General features: G+C 62.9%; 1 protein-coding gene and 1 non-coding gene across 3 annotated transcripts in view; one reads left to right on the top strand and one right to left on the bottom strand.

The window, feature by feature from the left end:
- Positions 1–20,405, top strand: part of HPCAL1 (hippocalcin like 1) — a 68,654-nt gene that overhangs the window by 32,154 nt on the left and 16,095 nt on the right. Inside the window, exon 2 of one of the 2 annotated variants that reach the window (XM_036335359.1) lies at positions 20,083–20,168. The exons of the other annotated variant lie outside the window; for it this stretch is intronic. The gene's annotated coding sequence lies outside the window, so the exon portion shown is untranslated. The remainder of the gene's footprint in view (positions 1–20,082; positions 20,169–20,405) is intronic. 2 annotated transcript variants of the gene reach the window in all.
- Positions 4,697–4,810, bottom strand: LOC118669543. Its single transcript, XR_004972014.1, has one exon. It is a non-coding gene; the product is annotated as a small nucleolar RNA SNORA72 (small nucleolar RNA).

The following is a 20,405-nucleotide window of genomic DNA, read 5'->3' as shown; positions in this document are numbered from 1 at the left end:
TCTCTCGGTGCCAGTCTGGGTCAGGACCGCCCGGGGCGGGGACGGGGCCTCCCAGGACAGCTCCCCCAGCTGGTGATGGCTGGGGCCACCGCCATCCTGTTAGGAATGAAGTGTGCTCAGCGACCTGACCTGCGGGTGAGGCGTGAGGCGGGCGGGCGAGGAAAGCAGGCTGCCGATGGCCACGCCTACCACCCCTCCGTGGAGGTTCCTGGGGCTCCTCTGGGGCTCCAGGGTCTGATTAGGGGTGTCAGTCCCCAATAGCCTTCTCTTCCTTCAAGGGAGCACCTACACGCCGGGTCCTTCTGGCCTGGGCTCCCTACAGGTTTGAACAGACCTCGGTCACTGCCTTCCCCTGGCGCTGTGGGCTTGTCCCTGTCCAGGGGCGGTTGGGAATTCCCGGAGGCCTCCTGGGGTCCCGGGGTGCCTGGCACCAAGCACGGGCCACCTCCGCTTGCTTTGAGCTCCCCACCCCCGACTCCTGTGTCCTCCCCGATTCAGACAGGGCCCTGGCTTAGCAAACTGTATTTCAGACGGAGAGGGTAACTGTGAGGATGGGGGAGCGGTGCGGCAGGGGGACCCGGGGCCCCCAGGGAAGGCCAGCCGCTCACCCCTTCGGCCATCTCCCATTCATTCCGATCAGTGTCGGCTGCTGAACCAGCAGGTGGGGGGCTGGCTCCGTGATGGAGGCGTTCAGCTGCAGTGAGATGGACTTCTTTATTTATATATATTTATTGATTTCAGAGCAGAAGGGAGAGGGAGAGATAGAAACACCATGATGAGAAAGAAGCATTGATTGGCTGCCTCCTGCACGCCCCACACTGGGGATCGAGCCCAAAACCTGGGCAAGTGCTCTGACCAGGAAGCGAACCGCAACCACCTGGTTCATAGGTCGACGCTCAACCCCTGAGCTACGCCAGCCGGGCGAGACGCACCTTTGAACCCTCTTAGTTTGCGCCTATCAACGCAGAAGCCTCGTGTCTCTTTAAAAATGCTCCGAATTCTGGCCTCCCCCCAGGAAATCCGGATCTTTGTGGTGTGAGGTTACGCGGGCCGCGTGGGCCGGCAGCCTGGCCTCCTCCCCAGCGTGAGCCAGCCTCCTGGCTGCACCGAGAGCTCCGAGAAGTGGCTTAGTTCCCACCAAATTAAGGAATCGATTTTAGTGTTTATTAACCTCAGTGAAGGCGGCAGTCACTGCAGGCAAGACACCCTCCTTCTCTGTTGTCTGCTGCTCCTTGTTCCCTTTCCTCCGGGCTCACTTCGTGGCCCCGGCCCCGCCTCACCTCTGTGGCCCCGGTCCCCGCCTCACCTCTGTGGCCCCGGGTCCCCGTGTCCTCAACTCACCTTCGTGGCCCCGGTCCCTGTGCCCTCAACTCACCTTCGTGGCCCCGGTCCCCGTGCCCTCAACTCACCTTCGTGGCCCAGGCCCCTGACTCTCACCTTGTGTCCCTGACACACCTTCTCCCCCTGCCCCCGCAGGCCTGGATCCTTTTTACTAGAGTTTTGTGAAGCGAGCTCTCATCTGCTCTGGGCTTGCATTCCTCCCGTGACAGGGTGCTCACTCCCCAGCGTCAGCACCTCCCGACATTGTGCAATTCTATTGCTTAATCAGTCCTCAGCGATTCTCCCTGGCGCTCCCACTCGCAAACCGCGTTCAGCGCTTTCAGGCCCCGCGGAAGTCTGCTCTGCTCTCCCGCGCAGCCCTGCAGCCTGCCACGGATCCTTGCTGCATTCCACGCGGGTTTCCTGAGCGCCCCTGCCTGCCAGGCAGAAAGGCCCCCGGGGCCTCCGGGGCCTTCGTCCTCCCCTGCGCTCAAAGTGGCCACTTCTCTGCTCACTTGAGCAGAACCTGCAATCTCTTCTCTCGGCGGAAACCGAGGCCGGCTGCGCCCAGTGAAGGCCGGGGCCAGGGCTGCCCCTTTCAAGTTCACTCACCGAGTTGTTTCCGAGGCATCCGTGTCCTCCTTGTACGGAGGAGTAAACTGAGGCTCCCAGGGCTGGCTGTGCAGCCGGAGGCCCGGGTGTGGGATCAGCGCCAGGTCCAGGGCTCACGTCCTTCCACGGCCCCACCGTCCAGCAGGCAGGGGTGCTAGCTCCTCAGAAGCCGTTTCTGGATTCTGCATTGGCTCCGCGCATGGAGAACTGGATGGGGACTCGGCGTGCAAGGGCCCAGGTGTTCATTGTGTTTGTGATATATTAGAACATTTATTCTTTCAAAAATTTATGTTGTTAATCCTCACCCAAGGATATTTTTCCATTGACTTTTAGAAAGAGTGAAACGGAGGGGGAGAGACGGAGGGAGAGAAACATTGATGTGAGAGAGACACATGGGTGGGTTGCCTCCCATACACACCTTGACCAGGGCCGGGGATCGAGCCTGCAACCGAGGTACGTGCCCTTGACCGGAATCGAACCCAGGACCCTCGGTCTGCGGGCCGATGCCCTGTCTACTGAGCTGAGCCGGCCAGGGCCAGGGCCCGGGTGTTTCAAGAGCACCTGGTCCTGTATGTGCGGCCCCATGAGAGCTGGTGGTGCCACCTATGCTTTGCAAACTGAGGTCACCTCCTTCCAGGTCCCCTCTTGACGAGCTCTCGGAGCCTCCTCCGTGAGGCACTGGGTGGGGTGCCGGCAGGTGCGAGACAGGACAACAGTGTCCCAGTGCCCTGGAGGTCACAGACCTGCAGGGCAGAGCCACAGCAGCCTCCTGGAGGCCCAAGGGATCAGCGGGCGGGCCTGCCTGGGTGGGCAGCAGTGGCATGGGAAGGACATTTGCATTGGGCTTTGAAGGGCGTATAGGAGTTTGCCAGGATAGCCACACAATGGACTGATCCTTTTAGTGAGGAGCCAGGATGGGTGTCTAGTCATGACAGCCTCTCTCGGGGACTGGCTGCAACTTGGTCAGTCTGTGGGCGACACCCTGGGAATGGTGGGACGTCGGCCATTCTGGCTTCACTAGTGACCAGCTCACTGCCCAGGCTCGGGGGACTGAGCAGCTGGCTGTGCAGGGGCCCCGGGAGGTTGGACTCGCGCAGCCAGACACGTTTCCAGAGAAGAACGGCCTTTCGCGGGCTTCCCTCCGCTCCGCCCGCCCGGGGTCCGCAGAGGCTGCTAAGTGGGCTCTCATTCGGAGGTGGAGCCCCCGGGGGAGGCGCGGGAACCCGCCTGGAGGGCGCGTGCTCTTCCCGGAACATTGGTCGTGAATATTAGTCGTAAGCGGGTAACTCCCTCAGGAGCTGCCGTGCCTAGAGCGGCAAGAGAACCAGGCGTGGAGGAAGCCTGAGTCCACGGCCCCAGGCCCGGCCCTGCTCGCCCAGCGTGCAGAGAGGGAGAGAGAGACAGGCAGGGCGGGGACAGAGCCGCCGATGGAGACAGACAGACCCGGAGGAGGGGGAGAACGGGGGCGCAAAGCCAGGGCTGTGAGTCACTCGCACCCCTGGCCCTGCTCTCCCCGGGACCCCGGGTTTGGCGTGGGGCCCTGGGGCTGGGGAAGTCAGCTCTGGACCCTGCGCTGTGTTGGGTCCTGCGGAGGGCAGCTCCCCCTCCCGCCTCCCACCCTCACTGGCGTGCGTCCTGCAGCGAGCCCCGGCCCGTGCTGTGGGAGAGAGCGCACGCCATGCTCCCACGCGCGTCCCTGGCAACAGGTTGGACTGATAACCGCTCACCCCCACGTGCTTGCTGTGCCCGCCCCGTCTGTTGACTTGTTTGTACCTTCATTCAGTTGCTCTTCTGCCTGGCAATGACCCCGGGAGACAGGTATGACTGCCTTTTATGCGCGAATTGACACCCAGCAAGGGCAGGTGATTTGCCTAAGGACACCCAGCTGCAGGCCCAGGGTGGGAGCGCCCCTCTCCCTGGTGGGATTCAGGGGTGGCTTCGAGCCGGGTCCCCAAGGACGGGCCGAGGAAGAGCTGGACGCCGGGTGTGGGCGGGGGAGGTGGGGACAGCGGGCGCTCCACTCACCCCGTCCTCTCGGTCCTGCAGCCACACAGAGAGGCAGAGAGGCCGGTCCAGAGGACGAGGTCGGAGCGGGCCCAGGTCTGCCCGGCTCTATAGCCAGTCTGTGCCCGTGGCCACCCCACTGGGGCTGGGCCCGCAGAGAAGAGCACCTGGCGTTGGCGTGAGGTGAGGGGTGGACGACTGGACACCCCTCGCCTTCTCCTAGCGCCTCCCGGGGCCTCAGCCGCCCTGACCACACGCGGGGCTCCCACCTTCACTGCCCCCACCCACAGCCCTTGCGTGGCCTCATCCCTAAAGCTGTCCCACACAGGCTGCTCCTGCTGGGGGCGGCCGGGAGGGACGGACAGGTGTGCTGGGCACACGGGAGGCGGGGCAGTGGGGAGGGGACAGCTGAGAGGAGTGACAACCATGTGACGAAGTCACACGCCGGCCCCCGCCAGGGCCTTGTACCTACATCTTAGATCAGCTGTGGGCAAACTACGGCCCGCGATGAATAAAACTAAAAAAAAAAAAGACCGTACCCTTTTATGTAATGATGTTTACTTTGAATTTATATTAGTTCACACAAGCACTCCATCCATGCTTTTGTTCCGGCCCTCCGGTCCAGTTTAAGAACCCATTGTGGCCCTCGAGTCAAAAAGTTTGCCCACCCCTGTCTTAGATCTTGTTTCTTCTCCTCCATGCATTTTTCTTATAATCTTGTGTTTCCTCTCTCTCTCTCTCTCTCTCTCTCTCTCTCTTTTTTTATCACCAGCATTTAGAAAACCAGACCTAGGGAAAGAACTAGGTCTGGGGACACATGCATGGTCTTAATATAGCATTTTCTCTTTTTTTTAAAAAAAAAAAATGTTTGCATTGATGTCAGAGAGGAAGGGAGAGGGAGAGAGAGAAACATCCATGATGAGAGAGAATCATGGATTGGCTGCCTCCTGCACGCCCCGCACGGGATGGAGCCCACAGCCCGGGCCTGTGCCCTGACCGGGAACTGAACCGTGACCTCCTGGTTCCTAGGTCGACGCTCAGCCCCTGAGCCCCGCCGGCGGGCTCCTTCCTTCCTCCTCCTCACGGTGTGAGTGTGATGTGAGCCCTTCTGTGGAGGATACCGACCCGCCGGGCGGGTGGGGCGCGGCCGCAGGGACCTGCGGGAGAAGGAAGTGTCCGGCTTTAGTTTCTGGCTGCGGAGGCCTTGGCCGCCATGACTGGTCCCTGACTGAGCGGAGGACGTGCAGTGTCGCGTTGCCAGGAGAGCGGGGCCACCTGCTCTGTGCACAGAACTGCGAGGAGCGCGCGGGAGCAGGGCAGCGCAGCCGCCTGAAGAGCCCCCTGTGTCCCCGTCACGCGCCTGCTTTCCTCGTGGGCCCTGCGGCCGCGGCCACGGCCTGGCTGCGAGGCGCCTGTGCGCCCAGGCCGCGCTCCCGCCGGTCCTGCCTTCACGCGGCAGCGGGGTCACGGAGCCGCACGGGCGCTCTCCTGCCGCCCCGGGGAGCCCTGAGCCACACGGGGAGCGGGGCACCTCCCGCTGGCCCTCCCCAGGCGGCCCTCCCGGCGAGAGCAGAGCAGAGGAAGGAAGCCACGTGCCCAGCTCACAGCTGCCTGGCCCACGGCTGGTGGCCTCGCGCTCCAAACCCCAGGAGCCGCAGCCCGCACTTCCCTTCCTGCCCGCGGGCGCCCGTCAGCCCAGCTCCTCGAGTCCTGGGACCCCAGCGGCAGGCGGCGAACTGATGATTTACGGACGCGTTAGTGCACATGGGGCACCCCTTCCCGCAGCTTGGGGGACCCTGAATTTGCGTTGTACCCCCTTCCTCGCACCCCTGGCTGACCTGTGGCTGGGCAGTGCCATCACTCCCTCTTCATTTGCCCGTTCATTTCATCCTCAGGCTGACGCGCCCCCAGAGTTCGGGTTGGGGTGCTGGGCAGGAACGAGGCTCCGGGTCCCGGGGGCAGGCAGGGCCTTGCAGAGCGCGTGGCTGGAGGGGGACCCCTACACCCCCAACCCCACGGGATGGAGGGTGATGGGTGGCGTCCCTGGAAGGGGCTGCGCTGAGGTGCTGGGTGGACGGGTTTCGGGTGCAGAGCCTCGTCTGGGACACTGGTCGTTGGCTCCCAGGACTTGGGGCCGGGCCGAGGGCGGAGGGGATCGGCCGCCCCCCTCACGGGAGACTTCTGCACAGGGTCCCTGCGTGTCCGCCGTGAGGCTGAGAGACGGAAGCAAAACCCAACAACTCGGACCCTTTCAGACTCTCCTTTGGAGCACAAATTCCTGTGACAGAACAGTGGCCGCCTTCCTAATGTGAGGGCCCAGCCCCGTGCACATTCCAGAAGGTTCCTGGGGGTCTTCTCCCTCCTTCCCCCCTCCCTCCCTCCCTCCTTTCCTCCCTTCTTTTCTTCCTTCCTTTCCAGCCTTGCATTTTTAAAAATATATTTTTATTGATTTAGAGGAAGGGAGAGGGAGAAAGAACATCAATGATGAGAGGGAATCACTGATTGGCTGCCTCCTGCACGCCCCCCACTGGGGATGGAGCCTGCAACCTGGGCCTGTGCCCCGACCAGGCATTAAACCGTGACCTCCTGGTTCATAGGTCGACGCTCAGCCGCTGAGCCACGCCGGCTGGGCAACTGTCTTAGATGCACTTTTCATTTCAGCTGGTCTCTCCATGAGCCGGCCGGGGTGCAGGGGAGCGAGTGGGCAGCTGTGGGCGGGCACGCGGTTCCCACAACCCTCGGTCAGGGCGGGGGGACCCCCGGAGCACGGTCGCATCTCTCAGGTGGGAATGTCTCCCTAATTGCCTTCAAGTGATTGGCAGGGAGAACGCCCAGCAAAGGATCTGGCCTCTCGGCGGTGGTGTGAGCCCCGTCACGTCCGGGGGCTGAGATGATGGGTCGAGTCACCAGCCTTCGCAAACAGTCTCCTCAGCTCTGTCCATCATGCTAACGTCATGCCAAGCCCCCTCGTGTTGTACCCTCTACGCTGTCACCCCGAAGGCTGGCGTTTCTCTTACGGCGACTTCCCTTTGATAGCAGCCTTCCCCCTTTACGGCTCTGAGAGCTGGCCACGTGCTTTCCTCTACATGAACTCATTGATTCTCACAAGAACCCCAGGAACGGGGCGTCCTCTCTTGTAACGAGTGCCGGAGTCCAACCCCAGCAGGTCCAGGGGTCCCCAAAGGTGTGGATGGAGTTGGCGAAGAAGGAATGACACAGAGACAGCGTTCAGTTGATCAGCAGCCCAGTCAGTTTCTCTAGCCAGGATCTCCAGCCAAGTTCTGGTCTGGATCTCCAGCGAAGTTCTGCTTAGGATCTCCAGCCAGGTTCTGTGTCCATGTTCTCTTGCTAGGTTCTCCAGCCAGGTTCTGTCCAGGTTCTCCAGCCAGGTTCAGTCACCAGGTTCTAGTCAGGTTCTCTTGCCCATTTCTGTAGTCAAGTTCAGTCCAGGATCTTTTGCCATGTTCTCTCCAGCGAAGTTCTTCTGTCTCTAGTTCTGTGTAGGTTCGGTCTTCTTAGTTCTGTCTTCTAAGCTCTGTATTCTAAGTTCTGTGTTCTAAGTTCTGTGTCTTGCTGTCTTGTTGCATCTGTATTTATACCAGTTGATTCAATCCTATCAATCTCTATTACAAAGGTTAGGGCGTTTCTTATCTCCATTCCAGGGAGTAAAGATTATGTAGCTTAAGCATGATTGTTCGTAGTTAAAGTGATTAATTACCCACCTGGCACTAGTTAAGAGGTTTTATTCCCTCCCTAACTTCAGGGGAAAATCCCTACCTGGGGAAACAACCTTTCTCAGAGACTTTGGTTAAAACACATAGTGCCAAGAAGGTGAGCAAAAATATTAAGAACAGTATGCCATATATGCCAGGTCCCTTGAAACAGCAAGCATGGACCGGCTCCCGGCAAACGAGGACATTGAGGCTCAGAGAGGCGAAGGCATGTGCTCCAGGGCACCCCACTGGTCGGTGGCAGGTCAGGGCCTCTGCTGCCACTGGCTGGGTTGAGCACTGGCTGGGTGCCGCCCGGGGAGAAGCGCAGGCTGGCACCCATGCCGGGTAGCCTGGGAGGGAGGTGGCCGCCACGGATTGGGAGGACCAGGCAGGGGAGGAGCCGTGGCAGGTGGCTGGGCGGGCACTGGGGCATCAGGTGGGGCTAGCACCTGGGGGCGGGGAGTGTGACAACAGGCAGGGCTTCGAGTGCCCCGGGCCCTGCTCCCCAGAGGGGCCGACCGGGGTCCTCGGGGTTCACTTCCGCGGGGGGACGCTGGGAGTGCAGCACCAGCACCCAGTGCGGGGGGGGGGGGGCCGGGAGGGGGTGCTACTGTGCCTTCCGTCTCCTCACCGAGCGAGCCTGCGCTTCTGCAGGAAGGAAAGGTGAGCCGTGGGGATGGAGGCGGCCAGGCCTCACCATGTTCTCTTGTGACGCTGTGCCCGTGGCAGCCTGGCCAGGGACATGCCCGCCGGCGCTTATCTGCACCTGCGGGATCCCCTTTCCGCCGCTGGAGGCTGCGGCGCTGGGGCCCGGCTGTCCTCGGCCCTCTCCCCCTCCCCTTTCCTTCCTGCGCAGCTGGGACTCTGTTGTGCACATGTGTACATGCATGTGTGTGCGCGTGCACATGTGCATGTGTGTACACGGATGCCCTCACGTGTATGGACACACATGTTTACACGCACATTTGTGTGCCGCTGTGCACGTGTGTACATGGATGCCCTTGTGTTTATGTATGTGTGTGCACATGTGTCTGTGTGCTCACATGCATTTATGTCAGGGTACGTCGTGTGCACATGTGTGTTTGTGCATGTGCCCACAGGTGCGCATGCACTAGACTAGAGCTCTCCCCTCCGTGCCCAGGGCTCAGCGCAGGCCTGGCATTTAGCCAAGCGGTCAGTGGCGCGTTGGAGACGCCTGTGGGCTCCCTGGGGCCTCTGACCCCCCAGGCGCCGTGAGCGTTCCTCCCTCGAGCTCGGCGGCCCTCGCCCTTCCCCAGCCTCACACCTCCCGGGTCCGGTCAGTGTTGCTCCTCGCTGCCTCCCTGGACCTTGTCCTCGGCCCTGCCCGGCCGTGGCGTCCTCACCTGCGGGGCTGGCCTCAGCCCCACGCCGGGCACAGGGCTCAGGGTCAGCGGGTGTGATGGGTTTGAATGATGATGTGTTTACTGAGCGTCTCGCCGCCTGCACCCGTGGCTCCAAATGACATTTCAGGAATCGCATTACAGCGTTCTGTGCTCGCAGAATTCAGAAATAGGTAATTCGATTATATCTGCTGGAAGCCATTGCCACAACTGGCCTCATTTTTTAGCCGGCATCTGTCCCGCGTGGGGAGAGGCGGCCGAGCAAAGTCTAAGGACTGGATTCTCCCCAGAGCACGTCCCGAGCTGGCGCCAGCGGCTCTTCCCTGGACGGCGAAGCCCGAGGACAGGACGGAGGCTGCCCGCCCGCCAGCCTCTTACTCGAGGGCGCACTGCGGTCCTGGCTGCCTGCTGCAGGGGGCTCTTCCCCTGGGCTCCTGGGGCCAGGAAGGGGCAGCCACAGAACTCCATGCCGACTCCGAGCCCAGCCTTCCCGTCGGGTTATTTCCTCGGGCTCCCGCTTTGCGGCCTCAGCAGCCCCATGCCAGCTGCTCTTTCCTCTCCCCAGGGGACATTGTCTCTGGGTTTGGGGGCCACACAGTTTCCGGAGAATCACGGCCTCAGGATGCCTCTCAGCCCTGAGGGCCCTGCCTTCCTGCTCCCCAGTCCCTGAGGCCGAGGGGGGTCCGGGTGAGGGGGGCTGCTTGCCCTGTGCATCCAGTGCTTCTGCTTAGAGCGGCCCTGGGGTATGGGGGGCGCTGTCTGCTGCTGCGGGAAGCGGGAGCTGTGCTCCCCCAGCACCGAGATGAGGCAGGTGTAAGCCCCGGTGCCTGCCACCTGCACCCAGGAGGTGAGCTGTCACCTACGGACCCTCAGGGAGGGGATTTCATGCAGAAAGAGGGTGCTCAGCCCCCTGCCCTCACCCACCCCCGCGAGGTCAGCTGGAGGAGGAGGTCAGCTAGACTCTGCTGGGGTGGGGGTGATCGCATGTGGGGGTGAAGCTGCAGTGGGTCTGGGCCTGCACGGGGTCTTTGGTTTTGCCTCCCACCCGACGCCGGGCCGGGACTGTGTGAGGGCAGCCACGCTTCTGTCTAAGACTCGAAGGAATGGGAATCCGATCTACACACAAGGCCGGTAGTGCGCTGATAAAACCTGCCTTTGTTTGTGGCCGATTTAAGGAGATACAAGTGCCCGTGGCCTCCCTCTTGCCTCATAGTTCAGTTCCGTCTGACAAGCCTTGTAAGCCCCCTCCTGGTGCCAGGAGCGAGTTCAACAACTGGGGGACCCACCCCACCCCTAGGCTCCAGGGCAGAGGGAGGGGCTCTCGTGGAGGCTCTGCCAGGGCTGGGGTGCCAGCTGGCGTCGTGGGAGCCTGGGAGCGGCCTGAGGCCTCCCTGGAGGAGGTGGCCGTGGAGCCAGCCAGCTTTGTGGGGCCCTGTCACCGATTCCCCATTCAGTCAGGTAGCGATGAACGTGCGGCGTTTGGAGGCCCAGGAAAAGCCGAACGGGAGCCAGAGAAGCCCGAATCCAACCCGGCCAGGACTCGTTACACTTGACCGAGTTCAGCTCAGGGTTTTGAAAAAGGAAGCGGCTGTGGCCTCATTCGGCCACCCCAGTGTGTCCTTGAAACCTTTTCACTGCGTGAAACGTGCTTGACATTGTGGGAGGCCGGGCGCCCTGCTATATATAGCCCTTATCTCCGCGCCTCCGCTTATCTGCAAGCAGCCGTGGGCCAGGGCCCGGGCGGCCGGCCTCGGGCTGTGTTCTGCATTCTGCCCAAGTGGGACCCAGAGGCCTGTGGCCCGGGAGGCAGCCCAGTGAACGAGGGCCGTTGTCCTGCTCTCCCTCCTGGAGCTCCTCCCCTCGGCAGTGACTGCTCCCACTCCAGGCCTCCAGGTGGTCCTCCCAGCCTGGGTCCTGCAGTTCTAGAGCGGGGGAGGGCGGGTGTGGCGGAGGGCGGGCAGCATGGGTGTGCACACGTGAGCCCACAGTGCATATATGAAACTGGGGAGGGGCCTGGGGACTGCTTAGGAGTGTGGCCTAGCTCAGTTCTGGCCTGTTTTGTGAATCGGTCCCATCTGTGATTCCGCGGGCAGCGCTGGGCTGTCTCGGAGGGGCAATTGGTGGGCGCTGGCAGGAGAAGGCTTCCGGGAGCAGGGGAGGGTGGCCCTCGGACAGCTGGCCTGTGACGCCTGGACTCTGAGGTCAGGCTCCGGACAGGGAGGTGACCACCAGCACTAGGCTGTCGAGGGACAGAGGAGCCTGCCAGGGGGTGTGACTCAGGGCCCCCAGTAGGAGCAGCAGGAGCCTCTCTGATGGTGAAGACCCCGGGGTACGTTCCTCTGTTGAGTGCTGCCTGGTCCTGGGGTCTGAGGGCTCGCACGGGGCACGCAGCCCCGTCGTGGGAGGACGGGCTCCAGTTCCCACCGCGGCCTCAGGCTCCTCGCCTGTCAGGTGGAGCCCATCTGAGGCTGTCACTGAATTGGACGTATTATGGGGCTGCCCCCAGGCCTGTGGGGACCCCAGGCGCGCTGGTGCCTGTGAGAGGCCGTGGGGCGGTTGGCAGAGCAGGGACGCAGGCCGGGGTGGCCGAGGTGGGCGCGGGACGGGGAGGCGGGCCAGAGGGTGGCGTGTCTGCAGGGTTGAGTCTCAGTCTGGTGGCTGCAGGGTTGGAAGGGAGAGCGTCTGACTACCCACCGGCCCCTGGAGCTGGGCCGCAGGCGGAGATGGGCCACCCCCGCCCAGGCCTGACCGGGTACCACTCCCCGGCTAAGAGCTCCTCTTAGCAAACCCGGCACCTGCTCCCTCGGCGGCTCCGTGTCCCGTGAACGCAGTGCCTCCTGGGCTCTGAGGCCCGGGAGCTCCCGGGTGGGTGCAGGCGCCGGTGATCCTGGCCGGAAGCCCGGTGCTGGCACCCCCCGACCCCCCCCTCAGCCCTGCCCGGCATCCTGTCTGTGGAGAGGGGTCCGCGGGGAGGGGGGCCATGCAGAGGCCGCGTCCTCTTCCCTCATCTCCGGGCCAGGCTGTCCCTCCACCTCTTCCTTTCCGAGGCCTCGGACCCTCTGAGGCCGCCCTGCTCATCTCGTGAGGCCGCGGGGCAGCGGGGGGCACCCGGCCTCGCCCTGCCAGGCAGTCCCCACGGCCGGGCCCTGGCTGTCACCCCGAGGTGTGGGGGGCCTCTCGCACCCCATCCCTTCAGTGCCCCCCGCAGTGGGCGGGTCAGTGCTCAGGGCCCGGAAAGGGAGTGTCGCCCTCTCCCTCGGGCGGCCCTGACCTCCAAGGCAGCAGGTGTTGGACGGTGCGACACCGCGGCTCAGAGCCGCAGCCGCTGCCAGGCCTGAGCGCCGAGGGGACCCTGGGCAGGTGGGGAAGGTCCCTGCCTGGAGTGAGAGTCGGGGAAACTGAGGCCAGGATGGAGGGGCCGACCGGGCGGCCTCCGGCAGCTCCCCCGCTCCCCAGGCTGCTGCATGAATAAGGCACGAGGCGGCGAGGCCTTCAGCTGTCCTCGTCCTCATCGGGCTTGTTGATAGAAAAATTAAAATGTGAAGTGATCTGAAGTGACAAGCACGGCACTGATCCTGGAAGCCGGAGATGGGTGCCGAGCGGAGCCGGTGTCGGGGGCTTTTCCGATTCCGACTTCTAAGCCAAGGACAAAAGGTGCCTTTATTCTGGGGTACGGGGGTTCCTCCGTCTTCCCACCCGTGTCCCGGGCTCCAGGCTGGGGCCCTGCTGGGGGCTAGAGCTGGACACCCCAGGACCTGAGGCCCCTGCTCGCTCAGCCCGCCCCCCCCCGCCCCCCCATCTTTGAGAAGCGAACTTTCTGCCCACCTGGTCCTCAGCCTGCGGGCCCAGCCGGCAGCGCCCCACGGGTTTGCGGTGCCCTCACTCTGTGCAGGCCCAGCCTGGCACTGCACCCCTCTCTCCATTGTGTCCCCAAGGAGCTTATCTGGTCGAACCTTCAGACCAGGGCCCTTGGGGACCCCTAGCCCCCTCCACCCCCCTCGCCTGGGCTCCTGCCGAGTGGACTTTCTATGCTTTTCTCCTCAAGGTCTGTGTGCCCCAGGGCCTCTGGGAAACCCAGGCGGACAGGCCATGGAGCCCCCGTCTCCTGACTGGCTGTCCCAGGGGCTTGGGGGACCGGCCGGTTGGCTGGCCTGCCCTCAGGTCCCCCTCCTTCCTTCAGGGTGACCTGGGTCTTCCCCTGAGCCCCGGCCTGTCCTCGGGTCAGTGGGCAGAGTGCCAGAGCCCGGGGACATGGCTGCCAAAGCACGCATTTTAATTAGGAGAGTTACGCAACACCCTACCAGAGAGCCGGCAGGACACGGGGCAAAAGAAATACAATTAAAAAGCCGCCGCCGGTGGCTCCCCACACAGGCGCGCCCTCCGGTCTGCTCCTGGCCGTGTTGTTCCCGCGTGTCATGGTGACTCTTGGCCCCCGCCTGGCGGTTCGCACTTCCTGCAGGGCTGTCAGTTTATGGGGCGCAGGGTGCTGGCTTAGGGACCCTGTCCTGCCTCCGGGAGCTGCCCACCCAGCGGCCGTGCTGAGTGCAGGGGAGGATGGCTCTGCACCAGGCTGCCCTCCAGGAGAGCAGGGAGGCAGGCACCGTGTTTCCTTCAAAGGCACAGAGTGTGCCCGGCCGGCGTGGCTCAGGGGTTGAGCGTGGACCTAGGAACCAGGAGGTCACGGTTAGATTCCTGGTCAGGGCACAGGCCCGGGTTGTGGGCTCCATCCCCAGTGGGGGGCATGCAGGAGGCAACCGATCCATGATTCTCTCTCGTCATTGATGTTTCTCTCTCCCTCTCCCTTCCTCTCTGAGATCAATAAGAAATATATTAACAAACAAATGCATTGGAGAGGCCCTGACGCTGACGGGGCTGCCCGCTGTGGAGGCAGCCGAGCTGGCATTGATCGGGGTGACCCCAGGCTGAGCCCTTCCTCCTGGTGACCTCAGCCCCAGGCACCGCCCAGACACGCAGTGTCCCGGCACCAGGCTTGCGTCCCTGACCTGGAAGGGGATGTGACCCTGGAGGGAGCACTAGGGAGGCTGCGAGTGCTGGCCGCTCCTGGGGCCCGAGCCTCTCGGGGTACACGGGGTGCTCCACCCGTCTCCCCACCGCTGCTGGGCGGGCGGCTGTGACTTCCCATCGGATGCGGTGCTGGTTTCCCGCAATGCAGGACGGGGCAGTGGGGCAGGTCACGGCCAGCGCTGTCCGTGGGGGGCGACGGCGGACCCCGGTGTCTGCCCCCCGAGCCTGTGTCTGATAGGATTCACCGAGCCTTTGGGTGTTTGTGGTGCGGCAACCGGTGCGGGAAGCAGCTGCTGCTCACTTGTGGGGAATGAATAATTTATCTGTTTTCAGAGACATCCCTTCATCCCAGACGGGCAGCTGGGCTCTGCGCTGTGGGCTCCTGAGAAAGTGGTTCAGGCAGGAGAGCCTTCACGCTCCTCCCCTCCCACCGCCGGCCCCGGACGCCCACCTTTACCCCCGGCCCCCGATGCCCACCTTCACCCCCGGCCCCCGACGCCCACCTTCACCCCCGGCCCCGACGCCCACCTTCACCCCGGCCCCCGACGCCCACCTTCACCCCCGGCCCCGACGCCCACCTTCACCCCGGCCCCCGACGCCCACCTTCACCCCCGGCCCCGGACGCCCACCTTCACCCCCCCTCCCAGCCCCCGACGCCCACCTTCACGCCCCTCCCAGCCCCGGATGCCCACCTTCACCCCCCGCCCCGGACGCCCACCTTCACTCCGGCCCCCGACGCCCACCTTCACCCCCGGCCCCGACGCCCACCTTCACCCTCGGCCCCGGACGCCCACCTTCACCCCCGGCCCCCGACGCCCACCTTCACGCCCCTCCCAGCCCCCGACGCCCACCTTCACGCCCGGCCCTGGACGCCTACCTTCACCCCCAGCCCCCGACGCCCACCTTCACCCCGGCCCCCGACGCCCACCTTCACCCCCGGCCCTGGACGCCTACCTTCACCCCCGGCCCCCAACGCCCACCTTCACCCCGGCCCCCGACGCCCACCTTCACCTCCCGCCTCGGACGCCCGTTCCCAGGCAGGTTCCGCGGGGTCCGGGTGTCCACTCTGGTCCCCGCTCCTTCCACAGGGCTGTGCTTCATGGAACATGGGTTCCCACCACCATCCTCAGCCGGCAGCCGGGTGGGCAGGGACGAGGGCGGATGCCTCACTGTCCTTAACGTCTTGTTGAAGTTGAGCTTGAGTGCATTGATGTGCACACGCTATACGTGTTCAGCGTGTTTAATTCTCACAAACGAGCAAACCTGCTAACCAGCACCAGAGGCCCCACGACCCTTCCTAGTCCCGCCCCCACCCGTGTGGCTGCCGCCTTGCTCTCCTTGCCACGCGTCCGCTTTCCTGGCTGCATCCTCTGTGGGTGGATCGCACCGAGGCAGCCTCATGTGTGGAGGCCGCCCCCTGGACGGACGCTGCAGCCTGTTTATCCGTCTGCAGTTCCCGAGGGGCTGTCCCCAGCCGGGCAGCCAGGAGCATCCTTGCACACGGCTTTGGTGGACGTGGGTCCATGTTTCTGTTGGGCGCAGACCAAGGAGTTGAATTCTGGGTCGTGGGGGTGGTCATCTTTAGCAAACAGGCCCAGCAGTTAGCAGAGCGGATGGAGGTGGTAGGTCCCTTTGGTGACAGGAGCTCAAATACGCTGGTCCTGGGAGTGGACGTGGGAGCGACAGAGGCCTGTGCGCTGCAGGGCGTCGGGAGTGTGGTGGCTGGTGCCCAGTGTCCGGGGGGACCCGAGGCCGGCCATGGTCCAGCAGGCCCCCTTCGTGACGCTGCAGGCGGACGCTCTCACCTGCCCTTCTTGGCGTCCACGCAGTGCTCTGTGGACCCCACACCCAGCGACACGCAGGACACGCAGCCCCCTCGCTGGGTCCTGGAACTGGGCAGTGGGAGAAAAGGCCGCTGCGAAGAGCAGTCCTGGTGCAGACGTCCACGTGGAAGGTCCTGCCGGCTGCCGTCTCCATGGGGACCGCGGTGGAATCGGCCATCCTGGGCCGCAGCCCTTCCGAGACGCCCTGACCCCCAACCAACCATGCGTCTCTGGCTCCGACCGCTCCATCCTCCCTCGGGCGCCGGCGTCCTGCGTCAGCTGAGCTGCAGGAAATAGAAAGCGATCGGTCAGCGTGCGCCTGGTGTGAGCGGCCGGAGGGGCGTGGGGTTCCTGTCGCCAGTCGGTGCGGGAAGCCGGTGCCTGGCACCAGGAGGCGCCCAGTCGTGGAAGAAGACGCTTTCCCGGTGCCTCCAGGGCTGGCAGCGAGGGCAGTGGGCACAGGTCCCCCGGCCGGCACCAGGGGAGGAGGCCTGACCCCAGGAACAGCCCGCGAACCCCGCTTAGGTGGCGACTGCAGTGCTGGGGGCGGCTGCCTGGGCGGGTCCAGGGGCGAGCTGCAGGTCCACGGAAGCTCCTTTGGGACCCGACCAGGAGTGACACCGAGGGACGGCCCCTCACCCCTGAGATGCAGAGAGACCCCGAGAGCCCACGCTGACATCGGGCACACACCTGGGCCAGGCCCCGCACCGGTCAGGCTCTCGGCCCTGCCCCTGGACTGGAGGCTGCCGGGTTCTCGGTCGTCTGGGGCGATGAGAGCTGATGTCAGGATGGCCCCTGGTGGCAGCCCTGGGAAACCCTGCCGTCTGCCGGCCTTGCACCGGTGACCCCGCTCTTTGCCCTTCTGGCCTCTGGGATAGAGACGTCCAAGAGCATTGGCGTGGATTCCTTCTTAAAAACAATTTTATTGAGATGGAATTCACACACCATACAATCCACACACAGTCATCGACGCAGCGGTGGTCAGTCCATTCACACACGTGTGCCCCCACCGCTTGTCAGGTCTGGGTGATGTCCATCACCCCCAAGGAAAGCCATTCCCTGGAGCTGTCACCTCCCCTCCCCTCTCCTACCCCCATTCTCCCAGCCCCAAGAAACCAGGAATCTGTCTGTCCCTGTAGAGCTCCTATTCTGGATGTTTTGTGTAATGGAATCACACAGTTTTTGTCCTTTTTAAAAAAATTATATTTTTTATTGACTTCAGACCACCTGGTTCGTAGGTCGACTCTCAACCACTGAGCCACCCCGGCCGGGCCCGTTTTCTGTCCTGTTGGGTTTGGCTTCTTCACTCCACATTTCCTCGGCGCGTCTGCGCTGTAGCGTGGGCCAGCACTTCATTCCTGTGTACGGCTGAGTGACAATAGTCCATTGTGTGCAGAGACCGCATTTTGCTTAAATGCGTCTGCTGCTGGACACGGGGTCTGCGTCCACCCTCTGGTGCCTGTGAACGATGCTGCTGTAAGCGTTGCGTGCAGGCTTTGCGTGGACAGGTGGTTCCGTTCCTCCTGGGTGTGCACCTCGGCGCGGAGTGTCTGGGCTGTGCGATGACTGCGGGTGTGGTGATGGAGGGCGCTCCGGCTGTTCCTCAGCGGCTGTGGCGTGGACGTGCCCACAGCCGTGCGTGGGGGCCCTGGTTTCCCGCCCCTCGCCAGCACGTGTGTGGGCCGGCATTTCGGCTCCAGAGATCCTGGTGGGTGCCACGCGGGCTCGATGTGGTTTTGGTTCGCGTCTCTAACAGCTAGTGGTGTTGGGCATCTTTTCACGCGTTCATTGGCTCCACCGTGTATCTTCTTCAGAAAAACATCTATGTGAGTCCTTTGGCCATTTTTCAATTGGGTTGTCTTTCTATCGAGTCATAAGAGGCTTTTGCCCTAGCTGGTTTGGCTCAGTGGATAGAGCGCCGGCCTGTAGACTGAAGGGTCCCGGGTTCGATTCTGGTCAAGGGCACATGCCTGGGTTGCGGGCTGAATCCCCAGTAGGGGGCGTGCAGGAGGCAGCCAATCCATGATTCTCTCTCATCTTTGATGCTTCTATCTCTCCTCCCTCTCCTTTCCTCTCTGAAATCAATTAAATATATATATACACACACACACACACACACAAAGAGTACTTTATACAGTATATTCTATATACAAGCCCCTTATTAGATACATTTTTCACCCATTTTGTATTTGTGTTTTCGTATGCTTGACTGTATTCTTTGAAGCACAAGTTTTAAATCTGAATGAAGTCCAGTTTATCTTTTTTTGGTTGTTTGGGCTTTTGGTGTCATACCTAAGACTCTACTGCCAAATCCAAGGCCATGAAGATTTGTCCCTGTTTTCTTCTAAGAGTTTTTACAGTCTTAAGTTGTTGTTGTTTTTAAAAAATATATATTTTTAAATAGATATTTTGTTGATTTCAGAGAGGAGGGGAGAGGGGGAGAGAGAGAGAGAGAGAGAGAGAGAGAGAGAGAGAGAGAGAGAGATGATGAGAGAGAATCATGGTTCGGCTGCCTCCTGCACGTGCCCTGCTGGGGATCGAGCCTGCAACCGGGCATGTGCCCTGACCAGGAATTGAACCGTGACCTTCTGGTTCCTGGGTCGACGCCCAACCCCTGAGCCGGCCGGCCGGGCATCAGCTGTGTTTCTGTATTCGGGTTGCCTGTTGCTTCTCGCGCCAGCGCCGGCGGCTGTGTCTCTCTATCCGGTGGGCTCAGACCCCACAGCCGCCCTGGAGGCCTGTCTGTGTTCAGTCAGCGCTGACATTGAGAGTCCGATGTGCCAAGCCGTTCTTTGTGCATGAGCTCATTTAATCTTCACAAGAACTCGGTGAAGTAGGCCGGATTCACATCTCCACCTTGTGTGCTAGCAAGTGGAATAATGAGCTGGTCACACGGCTAGGAAATAATTGCGCCAGGACTTGAACCCGGGCGGTCAGCCACACAGCCCCCTCTGCTCCCGCCCTCCGCTCCCAGGGCCCCGCTCTGTGCTGGGAAGGAAGTCCAGAGACCCCAAACCTGAGAGAGGAAGGTGCCTTAGGCCTGACCTGGGCAAAGGCCTGGGGGTGGGGGTGGGGGGTGAAGGAAGGCCCCCAGGGAGAAAATGATGTGTGAAGCGAGCCTCCAAGGGGGTCCAGGGCAGGGCGCCTGTGGGGTGACTTTGGGGGTGTGGCCCTCCCAGGGCTTTGTCTCTTACATCTCCTCCCCCAGGTGCTGGGAGGAAGAGGGCCGTCCCAGAGAGCCTCCCAGCAGGTCTGTTTGAATCACTGGGCCTCCTCCCAGCTGCTCTCCTGGACCATTTGTGTGACCATCGCTAGACGGAAATGAAGAGCCACCAGCTATAACTCAGCACAGTTATTTCTGCATAACGACTCCTGTACTTGATGCAATGACTGTAATCTTTATCTGTCGCGGGAGCTGGTGGCGGAGCCCCTGTGGCTTAGCGGCAGAGCCAGGGGAAATTTGCAATTCGAGTTAATGGCCCTTCCCACGCAGCCTGGGAGCCAGGGCCTGCAGGGCCTGGGGCATGGCGGCCCCTCCTCCCTCCCGCAAGGAGGCCTGGCCTCCTGGTGTCCTGCGCCGGCTTCCTCCGTGTGGGGTTCAGGGCGCTCCCTGCTCTGTCTGGGAAACTGCGCCAGAGACCAGAGGGCGTGGCCACACGGGCCCCCAGGGCAGAGGCACATCTGGCCAGAGGGATGTGCATCTGGGGAGGCAGGTGGCCTGGGGTAGAAGGTGTCTGTCACCGAGCCGGTGACTGAGCATGTTGGTCGTGATGCCTTCTGGTCATTCGTGGCTTGTGGGGCCACAGCTGGGGTGGATGTCCTGCGACCCGCCCTGTGCCAGGGTCTGGCAGTTAGGTGTGGCCGCAGGCGCCTGAGTGACTGGCCGCAGCACTCAGTGTTGCTGCAGCTCTTGAACCTGGGTGGCCGACAGAGGCCACAGGCCACGCCCAGCTCTGGCTCCAGCCCCACCCCAGGGTGGCCCTGCCTCACGGGGGACTTCTCCCATCGGTACTGGGGTGGTGTCCCTCCCTCCTGGGGCAGGAGGTGCATGGGCCATGGCCCCTGCCCTGAACGGCTGGACGGGCCAGGAGCCAGGTTTTCTGCGCTTCGCGTGGGGCTTGTGAAAGCCGTGGTCCCCCCACTGGCCACGGAAGCATCGGGAGGGAGCGGCGTGGGCTCTGGGCCGGGTCCACACCCGAGTGACCTATTGGTCCTCCCTTCCAGGGCATGGTCTAGTGGCCCCGGCAAGGACGGGAGCTGGCCCCCGAGGCTCTGATCCCTGCTCTGTCTCCACCTCCGCTCGGCCTTGGGTAAGTCACGCTGGGAGGCCTGCGGGCGGGGGGGGGGGGGGCGCGGGGGGGGGGCGGGGGGCGGGGCTTTCAGGATGACTCAGGCTGACTTTGCAGTATCACTTCCCGTGGGCGTCCAGGCAACCCTCAGCCACAGGGTCCTGCGTGATGGGCCGTGACGGGCATTGTGGGCCGACGGCCGGTGCGCACATGTGCGCACACACTGGGCACACGTGACTTGACTTGGCATTCTCATCT

Source organism: Myotis myotis, unplaced genomic scaffold, assembly GCF_014108235.1.
Source record: "Myotis myotis isolate mMyoMyo1 unplaced genomic scaffold, mMyoMyo1.p scaffold_m19_p_14, whole genome shotgun sequence".
Lineage (NCBI taxonomy): Eukaryota > Metazoa > Chordata > Mammalia > Chiroptera > Vespertilionidae > Myotis > Myotis myotis.
This window is presented reverse-complemented; position numbering and strand designations above follow the sequence as displayed.